The 14,257-nt window shown below is 41.2% G+C and overlaps 1 protein-coding gene across 4 annotated transcripts in view; it reads left to right on the top strand.

Moving 5' to 3' along the window:
• The window catches only part of usp34 (ubiquitin specific peptidase 34), a 371,687-nt gene that overhangs the window by 19,247 nt on the left and 338,183 nt on the right, over positions 1–14,257 (top strand). The gene's annotated exons all lie outside the window — the stretch shown is intronic.

Below are 14,257 nucleotides of genomic sequence, written 5' to 3'. Positions count from 1 at the left end.
GTTAATGAGTAAAGCTTTGTTTAAATTTTAAGTCAGGCAGGTTGACAGTAAAAGTGTTTTTTTTGTTTCAACAAAACTAATGAATTAATTTTTAAAATACATTCACTTTTTTCTAGAATTGATGCTGCCAATTTGTATTCAAAGTCTTGCAAACAGGAAAATAAAGTGAATGACCAGTTAATCCAATCACTTTTGGTAGTTGAGGGAAGATTACTGACTGAGATAAAGGAGAATCATCTTAAAAGCATGCTGTTTTACATCTACTTGAACTTTGCAACACCTTTTATTCCAGTAATTTACACGACCGTTGACACAACTGCATTTTTTCTGCTCACTGTTTTGAAATGAAGATAGTTACACATTTTCCAATTTTTGGTTATTTTCTCAATGCCTCAGTGGTAAAACTGCCTCATTGACTCAGTCTTCCATTTTAATTTGCAAAGTTGTAGCATCTTGCCATTATTTCTTCTTTTTTTCTTCTTCAGTTTTATTTCATTGTTTTGTGAACTTTTGAGCTTTGGTGTTCGACTTGGGTTTCTCAATTGAGAAAGAAATACTTTATTTCAGTTGATGAATAGAGATAAAACATTGCATATGTGCTGGCCTTTTATAAAATAAAACTTACTTTAATAGGTTGTTGTGTTCAAAGGAGTTCTTATCATCCCCTTTCCTCAGTGTCAACCCTTGACTCCTGTGTCTCACTTCTTCCTTGCAAAGTTATTGAACATATTGTTACCTTCAAACCCTTGCCACTTTGCCAGTCTTTCTACAAACTCTCTTGTGAATCCTTCCAATGCATTTTTCAGCCCAACCTGAGTACCAAAATAACTGTCTCAGATGTCAAAGGGTAAAATATGATCTCTCCTTATTCTTAGCCTTTGAGATGTTTGATCACACATTCCTACTTTATTGTATTGATGAAGGATCTTTGGACTTGAAGGGTTAACTGTTTTTCTCTCCACAAATGCTGCCTGATCTGCGGAGTTCTTCCAGCACTTTGTTTTTGTTTCAGCTGGATTACAACAGAGAACCAATGAATGAGACTGTATTCCATGTGATTCCATTTTTATTTTTCCAATCCTACCCAGAGAATAATCTAACTTGGTTTTTAATCTTGTTCCTAGTTATTTATGGGGGTAACCCCCAAGGATCGATCTACCCATGCCCCCACCATCTGTTTTCCATAAGAGACAAGAAATATACAGGAGTAGGCTGTTTGGGTCCTCAAGCCTGCACTGCTATTCAATAGGATCATGGTTGGTCTGTCTCTCATCCACTTTCCTACCTTTTCCTCATGATCTTCGATTGCCTTACTGAACAAGAATCCATGTATCTCAGCCTTAAATTATACAAGAACTGTGCCCCCAAGCGTTCTGTGGTGAGGAGTTCCAAGACACTCAACCCGCAGAAGAAATTCCTTCTCATCTAGTTTTAAATTGATGCCCCTTCATTCGGAGACTGCCTTCTGGTTATAGAACATAGAACATTACAGCGCAGTACAGGCCCTTCGGCCCTCGACGTTGCGCCGACCTGTCATACCAGTCTGAAGTCCATCTGACCTACACTATTCCATGTACGTCCATATGCTTGTGAAATGACTACTTAAATGTACTTAAACTTGGCGAATCTACCACCGTTACATGCAAAGCATTCCATACCCTTACTACTCTGAGTAAAGAAACTACTTCTGACATCTGTCCTATATCTATCACCCCTCAATTTAAAGCTATGCCCCCTCATGCTCGCCGTCACCATCCTTGGAAAAAGGCTCTCCCTGTCCACCCTATCTTACCCTCTGATTATCTTATCTCCCAATTTGAGTCCCCTCTCAACCTTCTTCTCTCCAACGAAAACAGTCTCAAGTCCCTCAGCCTTTCCTTATAAGACCTTCCCTCCATACCAGGCAACAACCTACTAAATCTCCTCTGCACCCTTTCCAAAGCTTCCACATACTACTTATAATGCGGTGACCAGAACTGTACACTATATTCCAAGTGTGGCTGCACTAGAGCTTTGTGCAGCTGTAGCATAATCTCATGGTTCCGGAACTCAATCCCTCTTTTAATAAACGCTAAAACACTGTATGCTTTCTTAACAACCCTGTCAACCTGGGTGGCAACTTTCAAGCCCTGCCGGCTGCCGCTAGAAATATTAAAATTGCTTGATTGTACCCCGTTGGTAATGACCGCATCGAGAGGTACACTGTAGAGAACCTTTACCCATCTTATGAAAACTTCACCCAGACTAAACTGGTCTAGAGTATAGAAAAGGTACAGCCACTCAACTCTGTCAAATGCCTTCTCTGCATCTAAAGAAATCACCAATCCCTGTATTGACTGCTGTTGGCATGCTTGAATTACGTTAAGCAGCCTCCTAATGTTATTGGAGGATCTGCGACCCTTTATGAAGCCTGTCTGATCCTCTTTAATAATAGAGGATAACAGAAGGGCTTATGCCCGAAACGTCGATTCTCCTGTTCCTTGGATGCTGCCTGACCTGCTGTGCTTTTCCAGCAACACATTTTCAGCTCTGATCTCCAGCATCTGCAGTCCTCACTTTCTCCTCTGTCAAAATAGGCCTTCTCTGCTGCTTTCAACCGTGCTTCAAGGAGACGTTGCTGCTCACCCTTCCTTCTGCCGCTTCCTACTTGTGGAATATGAAATGACTAACCCCTCTGGCATAAGCTTTGGCAGTTTCCCAGAGAACAGATGAGCTATCAACCGAGCCTATGTTGATGTCTAGGAATGCCTGAAATTCCCTAGAGAAATACTCCACAAACTTGCTGTCCATGAGAATAAAGGGGTCCATTCACCAGTACCTTGAATCCACTTTAACATCCTTAATTTTAACCATGAAGTACACTGGAGCATGATCAGAGATGGCAATATTACCAATCGTACAGGATGCCACCAGATTCAGGGTTATTGCAGGGGTCAGAAAAAAATCAAACCTCGTGTGACATCTGTGCGGATTGGAGAAAAATGTGAAATCCCTACCTGTAGGGTGGAGACACCTCCCAGACGTCCACTAATCCCAATTCTCAACACAAACCCAATAACTGTTTAGTTTGTGCAGAGGGTATCGAGGGACCGTTAGGCAACTGTCTACTGTGGGGTCCACGAGGCAGTTAAAATCTCCCCCTATAATGATGTGCTGAGACTTGAGACTTACCAGTTTAGAAAAAGCATCTACCAAGAATTTAAGAGGATGAGCTGGGGGACGATAAACATTTTAAATGCCATATGCTTCCCCATTTATCAAGGCTTTAAGAATTACAAATCTCCTGTATGTGTCTTTAACACATTCCAACAATTTAAATGAGAGATTTTTCCTAACCAATATAGCCACTCCCCTACTTCTGGTATTAAATGATGAAAAATAAACTCGGTCAAAGCCATTCTGCTGTAATTTCAGATGCTCCTGGTCATCCAAATGTGTCTCCTGTAACAAAGCAATATCCACCTTCTCCTTTCTAAGACTCAAGAATACCTTCTTTCTATTAATTGGTGAGTGACTTCCCTTGATATTCCAGGTACACCATTTAATCAAATCATTAGCCATAATCTTTTTTTAGATTAGATTACTTACAGTGTGGAAACAGGCCCTTCGGCCCAACAAGTCCACACCGACCCGCCGAAGCGTAACCCACCCATTCCCGTACATTTACCCCTTTACCTAACACTATGGGCAATTTGGCATGGCCAATTCACCTGATGTGCACATCTTTGGACTGTGGGAGGAAACCGGAGCACCCGGAGAAAACCCACACAGACACTGGGAGAATGTGCAAACTCCACACAGTCAGTCGCCTGTGTGTCAGTCAGTGTAATCTTCTGCAATTACATTTAAATTCCAGAGAGGAGGAACCCGAACCACAAATTGCTGAGCCTTAGTGTCGCATGGGCTACCAAATATAAAAACTACATAAACTAAAACCACTGCATTTAACAAACATACAAAATTATTAAAAAATAAAAAACAACAAAAACCAGAAACCAAACCAACATATAAAGCGCCATAGCGCCGAGTAGGGGAACTCACCCCCTGCCCGGAGGGGGCAACTACCTGTCCCGAACTGCCCATAAATAGACATCTGACCATCTCCACCACCTTCACTTCTCCCAGCTAGAGCCCCATCACAAGCACAAGCTTGCTTACCCTCAGGCAGACCGATGATCCGAATGTTTTTCCTCCTGCCCCTGTTTTCAAGATCATCCACTTGGTCATGCAAATTACGAACCTGCGTCTTCAGGGCTTGGATCTCTTCATTGAATGAACTGGCATCAGCTTCCACCACTGTGTCCCTGTGCTCCACCTCATCCGTCCTCTTTTGGGTCTCCCAGCTGCTGCTCATGCTTCTGCAGCATGAGAGAGACTGGAGTCAGCTTCTCTTCAATCTGTTTCTTCAACATCTCGCGAGATTTCGAGAGCTGGTTCACCAGGTCCTGGACTGTAATCGGCTCTGTGGCTGCTGCGGGCTGAGCTGCAGGCCTGGCCTCAGATGCTGCTCCTCCCTTTTTAGGCATTTCTGGACAGCTGAAAATACAGGTAAGTCCATTTTTACATGTTTCTTGGGGCTCCACAATCTTTCTAATGCCCCAAGAAATCCTGATGACCTGGGTTGGGTGGGTTAAAGGACTGTCCTGCTCCTGCTGTGATGTGAAGCTCTGCAGTGTGATCTTCTCAGATCGCCGCCATCTTAGATTCCCCCCAGATTCATTTTCTAAGGAGCCTGTGTTCGCTTTGACCTTTCTTACCTTTTTGTGCATTTAAAGAATAGCTAATTGCCAGTTTTTATGTTCTTCACTGTTTTATTCTTATAGTTTAATTTCTTTATTATCTTGCTAGTTCTTGAATTTATTCCAATATGTGGGGCTATCACTGACTTTGCCTTTTGTCTGCTTTTTCTCTCAACTTAATATATTTTCCTTAATTTCCTTGATTAGCCATGGTTGGTTTATCTCTCTCTTAGAATCTTTCCTCCTTACTGGGATATATTTTTGCTGAGTGTCATGAATTACCTCCTGAAATATCTGTCACTGCTTGCTTAATCATTCCTGCTAATATATTCAGCCAGACCACTTTAGCTAATTCTATCCTCATTGAAGTTTACTTAACTTCGATAAGATGAATTAATGTTTTTTACACAAACTGAGTATTAAGTTCTATAATGTTGTGATCACTACTTCCTAAAGGATCTTTTACTCTGTCATTTAGTAAACTTTCCTTATTGCCAATTTCCAGATTGGCTTTCGGAAACTATCCCTAAAGCACTCTATGAATTTGTTTTCATAACTACTGTTTGATGATCAAAGTCACCCATAATTATTGCTGGGTTTTTTTTCATGCTCCTAGTCTGTATGCTGACCTTTGACGGCTTTGTTCCTCACAGACCTCCCCAATACAATGCTCCACCCTCCATATCTTGAAATTGACAGACTGCTTGTCCAACATCAGATACTGTAAGAGAAGAAATTTCCAATTAAGTAAACACTTTTCTGAAGCACCTCAATATTTTACTATGTTTAAATATGATGTGTGAATACAAGGTATTGGTTCTAGTTGACATTTTCTCACAAATGTGCATGTATTTTTTTCTTGTAACTTAATCATACCTTCATTTTTATTCAAAGTCAAAAATCACATGACACTGGGTTATAGTCTAACAGGTTTACTTGAAAACGCATGCTTTTGGAGCCCTGCCCTTCCTCAGGCAGCTAGTGAGAGAGAGTATGTCGAATAGTATTTATAAGTAAAAGATCAATGGGTCATACAATGTGTTGAACAAACCTACATGACTATTAAGTCTCTAAACAGTTAGAGTACAGGTTTTGATTGATTTTAGTAAGTCAATCCCAGAATTTATTTCAAGTCACTGCCCCAAGATAACTTGACAGTATAAAGGTGATATCTTTGGTCAGACAATGCATTTTTAGATGTGAGGCGTTGTTTCGTGTCTGTTTGTGTCTCAGCCTGGAGTCAGACTGATTTTATTTCCAAAGTAGGAATTTATAAAATGCCACATTGACTGATTGTCCGCAGATTGTGTGCTTTTTTTGAACAAAATAGAATGTATCTGCAAATACAAGTATGTAAATTCAGCTCATTGATGTGTATATGCGTGAGGAAGTATATAACTGTGTGTGTGTAGTGTGGTGGGGTCACCTGTAGTGTGACATGAACCCTGGTTGAGGCCATCCTCATGGGTATCAAACTTGGCTATTAGCCTCTGTTCAGCAACTTTGTGTTGTTATGTATCCTGAAGTCCACCTTGGAGGATGTTTACCCACATTTCCGAGGCTGCATGTCCTTGACTGCTGAAGTGTTCCCCACTGGGAGGGAAATCCGTGTCTGGCAATTGTTGCATGGTGTCCATTCATCTGTTGTCATAGTTTCTGCATGGTTTTGCCAATATACCGTGCCTCTGGTCATCCTTGCCTGCAACATATATGAGAGACAACATTGGCCGAGTCTCACAAGTATCTGCTGTGCACTTGGTGAGTGGTGTCCCTAGGTGTAATGTTAGTATCCATGTCTGTGCTTTGACATGTCTTGCAGTGGTTGCCATGACAGTGTTGTATGGTGTTACAGTTGAGGTTGCCCTCGAGGTTGGGTAGTTTGCTGCAAACAATAGTCTGTTTAAAGTTTGACGGTTGTTTTGAGGGCAACAAGTAGGGGCACAGGGAAGATCTCGGCAAGGTGCTCATCGTCAACATGTTGCAGGCTGTGAAGAACATGGCATAGTCTCTCCACTCCCGGGAAGTACTGGATGACGAAGGGTATCCTATTGGTTGTATCCTGTGATTGTCTTCTGAGGATGTCAGTCTGGATTTTCGCATGTGGTGGCATGTCGGAACTGGCAATCGATGAGTTGAACATCGTATCCCGTCCTTATGAGGGCGTGTTCCTCCTCATCTGAGCAGATCCTGTGTATGTGTAGGGCTTTGCTGTAGGGGTTGGCGGTTTTAATATGTCTATGGTGGAAGTTCAAGGGGCAACATTATGAAGTTATTCTTGAGCTTGTGGTAGAATGAGGTATTGGGGAGTCCACCTGTTAAGTTCTTTTACTCCTGAGGTTCTTACACACTTGATGCAACTGCAACACACCAACTTCACGAACAAGCAACCAAATTTATTAAACAGTACAGTACAGACTTTCTGGAGGAACCTTTAACACACCTTGCAGAACTTATGGGGTCATGGCAAAAAGTTCTCTCTGAACAAGGAAAACTGTTAAAAGTTTTATTAAAGCTTGTACAAGTAAGGTGACCCCATCTGACCACCACTCTCTTTTCTCTTCTTCCCCCCCCCCCCCCCACAAAGGCATGCGAGGTTGAGTCAAAGTAGGGGACTTAACAAAGAAACTACATCCCTTTTTATACAGGTCAGTTGCAATACTTACAGATACTATGGCCACTCCTCCAACAGTCACACGCCACTCAAGACAACCCCCAGTTACTCACAGTCGCATGTTACCCCAGGTACAATGGCAGGATGAGATCCTCCTCGGAGGTAATATAAATGCTAATGCCTTAATCCTGGGGAATCATTATGCAGATGACTTCCTGACTCAGTGCTTTCCCCAAGACAATACAGGTGCGACATACCTCTGGCCAGAAAGCATTTCTGAATGGACGATTGAATTGAAAATTCACCTTGACAATAGCAGAGGTGTAAAGTCAAAATGAACTGTAGCTTATAATGGATAGTCATCTGCATTCTTTCATGGCTTTTATCCCCACCTAAAGACAATGCAGTTTAACTCTTTAGTATTACATTAATGTCCAGAGAAAGAGAGAGCCCTGTTTTAATCTTTTAACATTACCTGTCCTTGATTGAGATGAGTGTGTCCAAGAATGAGAGTGATAAATAGAAGTCCATGGTAAGTCTGATGGGATGAAACTTGTTGCCATCACTATGTTGATGTTTCAGTGATTCCTTGCTGAGAGTCCAAAGGAAGAAAATGTCATGAATGTATCTGGTATAAAGCGTTGGTTGGAGGTCCCGTGCAGCAAATAAGTGTTGTTCAAATTTGTGCATGAAAATGTTGGCCCCCTTGACTATTCTGTGTGTCTGGATAGAGAACTGGTTGTTGGTGAAGACGTTGTGGTCAAGGTTGAAGAGGATGAGTTGTGGGATGGTGCCTGGAACTTGGCTGTTGTAAGTGTTGATAGGAGATAGTCAATGGAGAAAGGTGACTATGATAAGGACAGCAGAAAGACTACTGGAAAACATGGATGTACAGAATGAAGGGCAGGAAGTTAAATCCATGGATTGGGAATATGAAGTATAAAGATGAAAGGCGAGGAAATGCAGTGCAAGCTCAAACAGATGATCTGCAAACAAATATACCTCTAGAAAATGATCTCAGAACATCGAAAGAAAGCCTATTAAAAAGTAGGGGGCAGGTCAAGAAGCAGCAAAAAGAGAGAAGACAAGATAGAGATTTGGTTTAACAAGGTCAAGGTTACATGATTTAGATTAGATTACATTACAGTGTGGAAACAGGCCCTTCGGCCCAACAAGTCCACACTGACCCGCCGAAGCGCAACCCACCCATACCCCTACATTTACCCCTTACCTAACACTACGGGCAATTTAGCATGGCCAATTCATCTGACCTGCACATCTTTGGACTGTGGGAGGAACCGGAGCACCCGGAGGAAACCCACGCAGACACGGGGAGAACGTGCAAACTCCACGCAGTCAGTCGCCTGAGTCGGAAATTGAACCCGGGTCTCTGGTGCTGTGAGGCAGCAGTGCTAGCCACCGTGCCACCCACAAAATTAGTTCAAACCAGGAATATTGCCAGCACCAGAAGCCAATGCTAAAAAGAAATTTTAGCTATGAACGAATAGAAGACCAGTTTATACAGGATGCTAAACAAGAATTATAAAGCTGGAGAGAATTAGGGTGTACTCTAATATGCCAGATGGGCAATAACCAGGCCTATTCTGAGTGGTTATGCATGGAAAAGGTGTCTTGTAATGGGACTTTTAAGACTAAAGCAAGGCTTGTGACATGAGGTTTTGAAGGACCAAGCTATGCCATTGGAATCACCAACAGTCAGGAAAGCAATTTTGAAAATTTTCTTGGTTGTGCTAGCAACTTGTACTTTGGAGCGATAGTGAAGCTGCATTTCTACAGGAGATCAGCTCAAGTGAGAGGCATTTCTTTGTCCTCAAAGAGACACTAAGTGCTGGAAATTAAATGTATATATGTGGCCTAAATGAAGTCTCTTTCAGCCATCTTCATGATGCACGGGGATGATTTCATTTGTGGGATGGGAGCTGTGAATTTGAAAACATTTCATAAATGGGCAGAATTCAGAATTGGAATTCAGGCTTCTGGACCTTTTTTAGATACATTGGATTGGAAATCATGCAGAATGGATTGATTGTCACTTTGCTTCAGCAATCTAATTTGGAAAATGTTAGTCCAGTTGTTGTTCATCAAAATAGGGCCTCCAGAAAAAGATCCACTGCTTCCAAAACTGAAATGGAAGCATTTCAATGTCTAATTGACTGTGCACCAAAACCAGATCAGACTCCAATTTTGAAATATTAGAATTGATTGCAACAATGAAAAATACCAAGGTGAATTATATTATTCAGGGCAACAAAAAATTTGTTGGAAAAAAACTAGTCATCAAGGAACATAAAACTTGTCGCTTTTGGTGATGCTCCTCATGCAAATCTGTAGCTTCTCCAGTACAAGAGAGGTTATAATTTTACTTGTGGGAAAGGGAAATGTTGCCCTTTATAGAGAATTAAAAATGTGCTTTAGTGGCAGAAACCTGCAGGTAAAGTTTTATGTATGGTGTTTTTCTAAGTGAAAATATTGAACTAAATTTTAAAAAGGGATTCAGCAGCAATACCTAAATATTACGCCAATAATAATTTGCTATGAGATGTCATACAGTCATCAAAATATGTGAATGAGATTTTGGGATCAATATTGCAGTTTTAAACCAGATACTGGATGCATAACTGGAGAGATTTGCTAAGCATGTCACAAAAGTAAAGATTTTAATGGTGGCTTTTAACTTGTTTTATAGATTGGGATAAATGTGTAGGAGAATAGTACTGAATTTTTTTGTAAAAACCAAAAGAACTGCAGAAGTGGCTGGAAAAGCTCAGCAGGTCTGGCAGCATCTGTGAAGTGAAATCGCAGTTAATGTTTTGGATCAGGTGGACTTTGAGGAAGGGTCACTGGACCTGAAACATTAACTTTGATTTCTGTTCAAAGAATTTTTTTGTTTGGTATAGCTCCTTCTACACTCCCTTTTTAGACTGAGCAAGAGCATGTTATATTTGGTTTAGTAATAAACCAGATTTAATTTGCCTAACAGCACATAATAATTTATCTAATTGTGATTTATAATATTATTTTGAGGTCCGTGTAGTGTTTGAAAGGGAGAAACTCCAACAGCTGCTAATATTATAGAATTGGGTAATGCTGACTTCAGTGCCATGAGATTATTCTCAGTAAACTTAGCATACCTGTGAATGGGTAAAATTACAGATCAGTGGGAGGTGTTTTAAAAAGAATCTGTGATACAGAAGGAATTTCTAATCCTTTGGGGTGAGAAATCTAGCCAAAAAAAAGGCATTGATTACTAGGGGAGAAAGACAACATAAAGCATCTAGTGAATGTGAGAGGCAAAGAACTCCAAAAGGTGATTTTTGAAAAAAATGAATGAAAGGAAATTCGCAAAGAATGGCAAAATCAAGTCAGACTTTACAATTAAGTGATACAATTTTTTTGAAAACTGCTATCAGTGCAATTGTTGGACATCACATGCCCTTTGACCCCCTGTTGCGCCAACCTGTGGAACCAATCTGAAGCCCATCTAATCGACACTGTTCCATTCTCATCCATATGCCTATCCAATGACCATTTAATTGCCCTTAAAGTTGGCAAGTTAATACTGTTGGAGACAGTGTGTTCCACACCCCTACTACTCCTGAGTAAAGAACCTACTTGTGACATCAGTCCTGTATCTATCACCCCTCAATTTAAAGCTATATTCCCTCGTGCTAGCCATTAACATCTGAGGAAAAAGGCTCTTATTGTCCACTCTATCTAAACTACTTATTTACTGGACGGCACGGTGGCTCAGTGGTTAGCACTGCTGCCTCGTAGCGCCAGGGACCCAGGTTCGATTCCAGCCTCGGGTGACTGTGCAAACTCCACACAGACATTCTCCCTGTGTCTGCATGGGTTTCTTCTGGGTGCTCCCACAGTCCAAAGATGTGTAGGTCAGGTGAATTGGCCATTCTAAATTGAACATAGTGTTAGGTGCATTAGTTAGAGGTTGAAACTTTATTGCTGACCGTGTCGAGGTATGCCGAGATGAGTTCGGTTGGGCAGGAGCAGGCTGAGACGATGGGTCGTCCGGGGCAGTCAGGTTTGTGGATTTTGGGCAGGAGGTAGACATCTGCAGACCTCACTTTCTCCCCGCATTAGTTAGAGGGACATGGGTCTGGGTGGGTTATTCTTCAGAGGGTTGGTGTGAACTTGTTGGGCCGAAGGGCCTGTTTCCACACTGTAGATAATCTAATCTAATTTTATATGTCTCAAGTCACCTCTCAACCCTCTTCTCTCTAATGAAAACAGCCGCAAGTCCATCAGCCTTTTCTTGTAAGACCTTCTTCCCTCCATACCAGGCAACATCCTAGTAACTCTCCTCTGAACGCTTTACCAAAGTTTCCACATCCTCCCCATAATGTAGTGACCAGAACTGTAAGCTCAGAGTTTTGTACAGCAGCAGCATGACCTCATGGTTCCAAAACTCAATTCCTCTACCCAATAAAAGCTAACACACCATATGCCTTCTTAACAAACCTATCAACCTGGCTGGCAACTTTCAGGCATCCATGTATGTGGACACCAAGGTCTCTCTGCTTATCTATACTGCCAAGAATCTTACCATTAGCCCAGTACTCTGCATTCCTGGTACTCCTTTCAAAGTGAATCACCTCACACTTTTCCGCATCAAACTCCATTTCCCACCCCTCAGCCCAGCTCTGCAGCTTATCTATACCCCTCTGTAATCTACAGCACCCCTCTTCTCCTGCTCCTTGGATGCTGCCTGACCTGCTGCGCTTTTCCAGCAACACATTTTCAGCTCTGATCTCCAGCATATGCAGTCCTCACTTTCTCCCATCACATCTGATCCAAACATAAGCCACCTTCTTCTCTTGACAAGAGATTCAACTTTGAAAGTAAACCATCGCTCCTGTGCTCAACAACTTCCTCCCTGCCTGACAGGTACATTCTTACCAAGGGTCTACCATATCTGTCCTTGACTATCAACGCTCTTCTCATCACCACAATTTTCTCTGTTCTTGCTGAAGCATCTAAATCCTGGAATCTGCAATAGCCATTCCTGTTCCTGCTTTATCCATGTCTCCGAACTGGCCACAACATTGAAATTCCAGGTATCAACCCATGCTGCAAGTTCACCTACTTTATTCCGAATGCTCCTGATGTTGAAGTAGACACACTGCAAACCAACTTGTTGCTTGGTGGTGCCTTCTTGTAAACCTGAAATCTTTATTGTCAATTAAAATAAGGAATGGTTGACATGTTGAATCATAATTTTTGCCATAAAGCAAGGGGATAGCATACCAGAAGTCACAAGAAAACTAATATTAAATCAGATTGGGATTTGCCAAAATAAGTGTAATAAAGTAATGACTTTAAAGAGTGCAACTCCCCAGGGCCAGATAGTTTCCACCAAGGGCTTTAAAGGAAGTAGGTGATTGGAAAATTGTGTGAACTATTCTGGGGAAGTTGCTGGAAACTGCAATAATGTATAGCATGATTGAATATCTTAAGTATTTTTAGCTGGTCAGAGAGTACCAGCGTGGATTTATGGAAGTCACATCTGATGAACGTGATTGAATACTATGAAGAAGTGACTAAAGTAGTAACAGGAGAAAGTCTGTCTATGACAGTTATTTTATATGGATCTTTGGAAGTCATTTGTTTAAAATCATTCAAAGAGATTGCTAGCTGAAGTTTATGGAATTGAATAAAATTTAGTGATAATTGGGAGTTTGGCTGGATAGCAGGAGATGATTCGGGATAATGTACAGTTTGTGATTTGTATTGTTGCTCAAGAATCGATGCTGGGGCTTCAGTATGCACTCTGTTAACAACTTATTATTGAATAGATTAGATTAGATTCCCCACAGTGCGGAAATAGGCCCTTTGGCCCAACCAGTCCACACTGACCCTCCGAAGAGTAACCCACCCAGGCTCATTTACCTCTGACTTAAAACACGTATCCAAGTTGCTGATTATGGTGATTGTTGTATTGTAAACAACATAGATGGCAGCAAATAATCACACAGAAATATCGAACTAGACCAGGCTATAGAACAAATGGTTTCAATGCAGGCACTTTGGGCCTAAACAGAATATAATGAGGTACTTTCCAATTGGTGATGAGCTTCAGTCAGTGGAAGATACCTTTTTGGTTTTCTGGGGCTCCTTTATCATTCTCAGTCACTGATTAGGTGATACACTCCAATCAATACACATCCAAAGTGTATTATTACATATGTTGCATTTGGAATTGTACATAAGAATTGAAATAAAATGGGAAGAATTTATAAATATCCTCCATTACCAGCCTTCCAATTAACCTAAAGATTTAACATGTAAGGAAAGCATTTAACCTCCCTGACACTGGTGGAAAAATTAGCACTTGTAAATAGTCATAAATTAGCAAAATTATTTTTCCAAAGTAACTGACGCTCCTACACAAAATAAAACATCACAGGAAGCACACCTTTCCATAATTTGGTGGTGAGATAGCTATGTGCTTTCATCGTGTATGTAAAGCTGGAAAATTTTAATCAGACAGTTAATACCCTTTTTACTGTATCTCAGAACTCAAGTTCAATAACTAATGCAGTGTTCAATACAAAAGCATCCACTACATTTCCCCCATAATAGCTCCTGAACACTTGCAGCCTATAGCTAGAGATTCCATTTTAATTTGAAAGGAATTCATTCCTCAGTGATTTTTACTTCTTTTTCCTGGCTCCTAGCTAGCTGAATATTTCTGTTAACAGGTTTAAAATTGATGTTTATCTTTGTGGCTTTATGTAGTCCCACCTCACTGTTACCGGCTTCCCACACTCCCACCTCTTTTATTCACCACTACTTGCAACCTCTCCCATCCCTCTTTTCCTCCACCATTTCTGCCACCCCTCACCCCTCTGTTTCTCCATTTGTTTCTCCC

This window comes from Chiloscyllium plagiosum, chromosome 9, assembly GCF_004010195.1.
Source record: "Chiloscyllium plagiosum isolate BGI_BamShark_2017 chromosome 9, ASM401019v2, whole genome shotgun sequence".
NCBI classification, from domain to species: domain Eukaryota; kingdom Metazoa; phylum Chordata; class Chondrichthyes; order Orectolobiformes; family Hemiscylliidae; genus Chiloscyllium; species Chiloscyllium plagiosum.
This window is presented reverse-complemented; position numbering and strand designations above follow the sequence as displayed.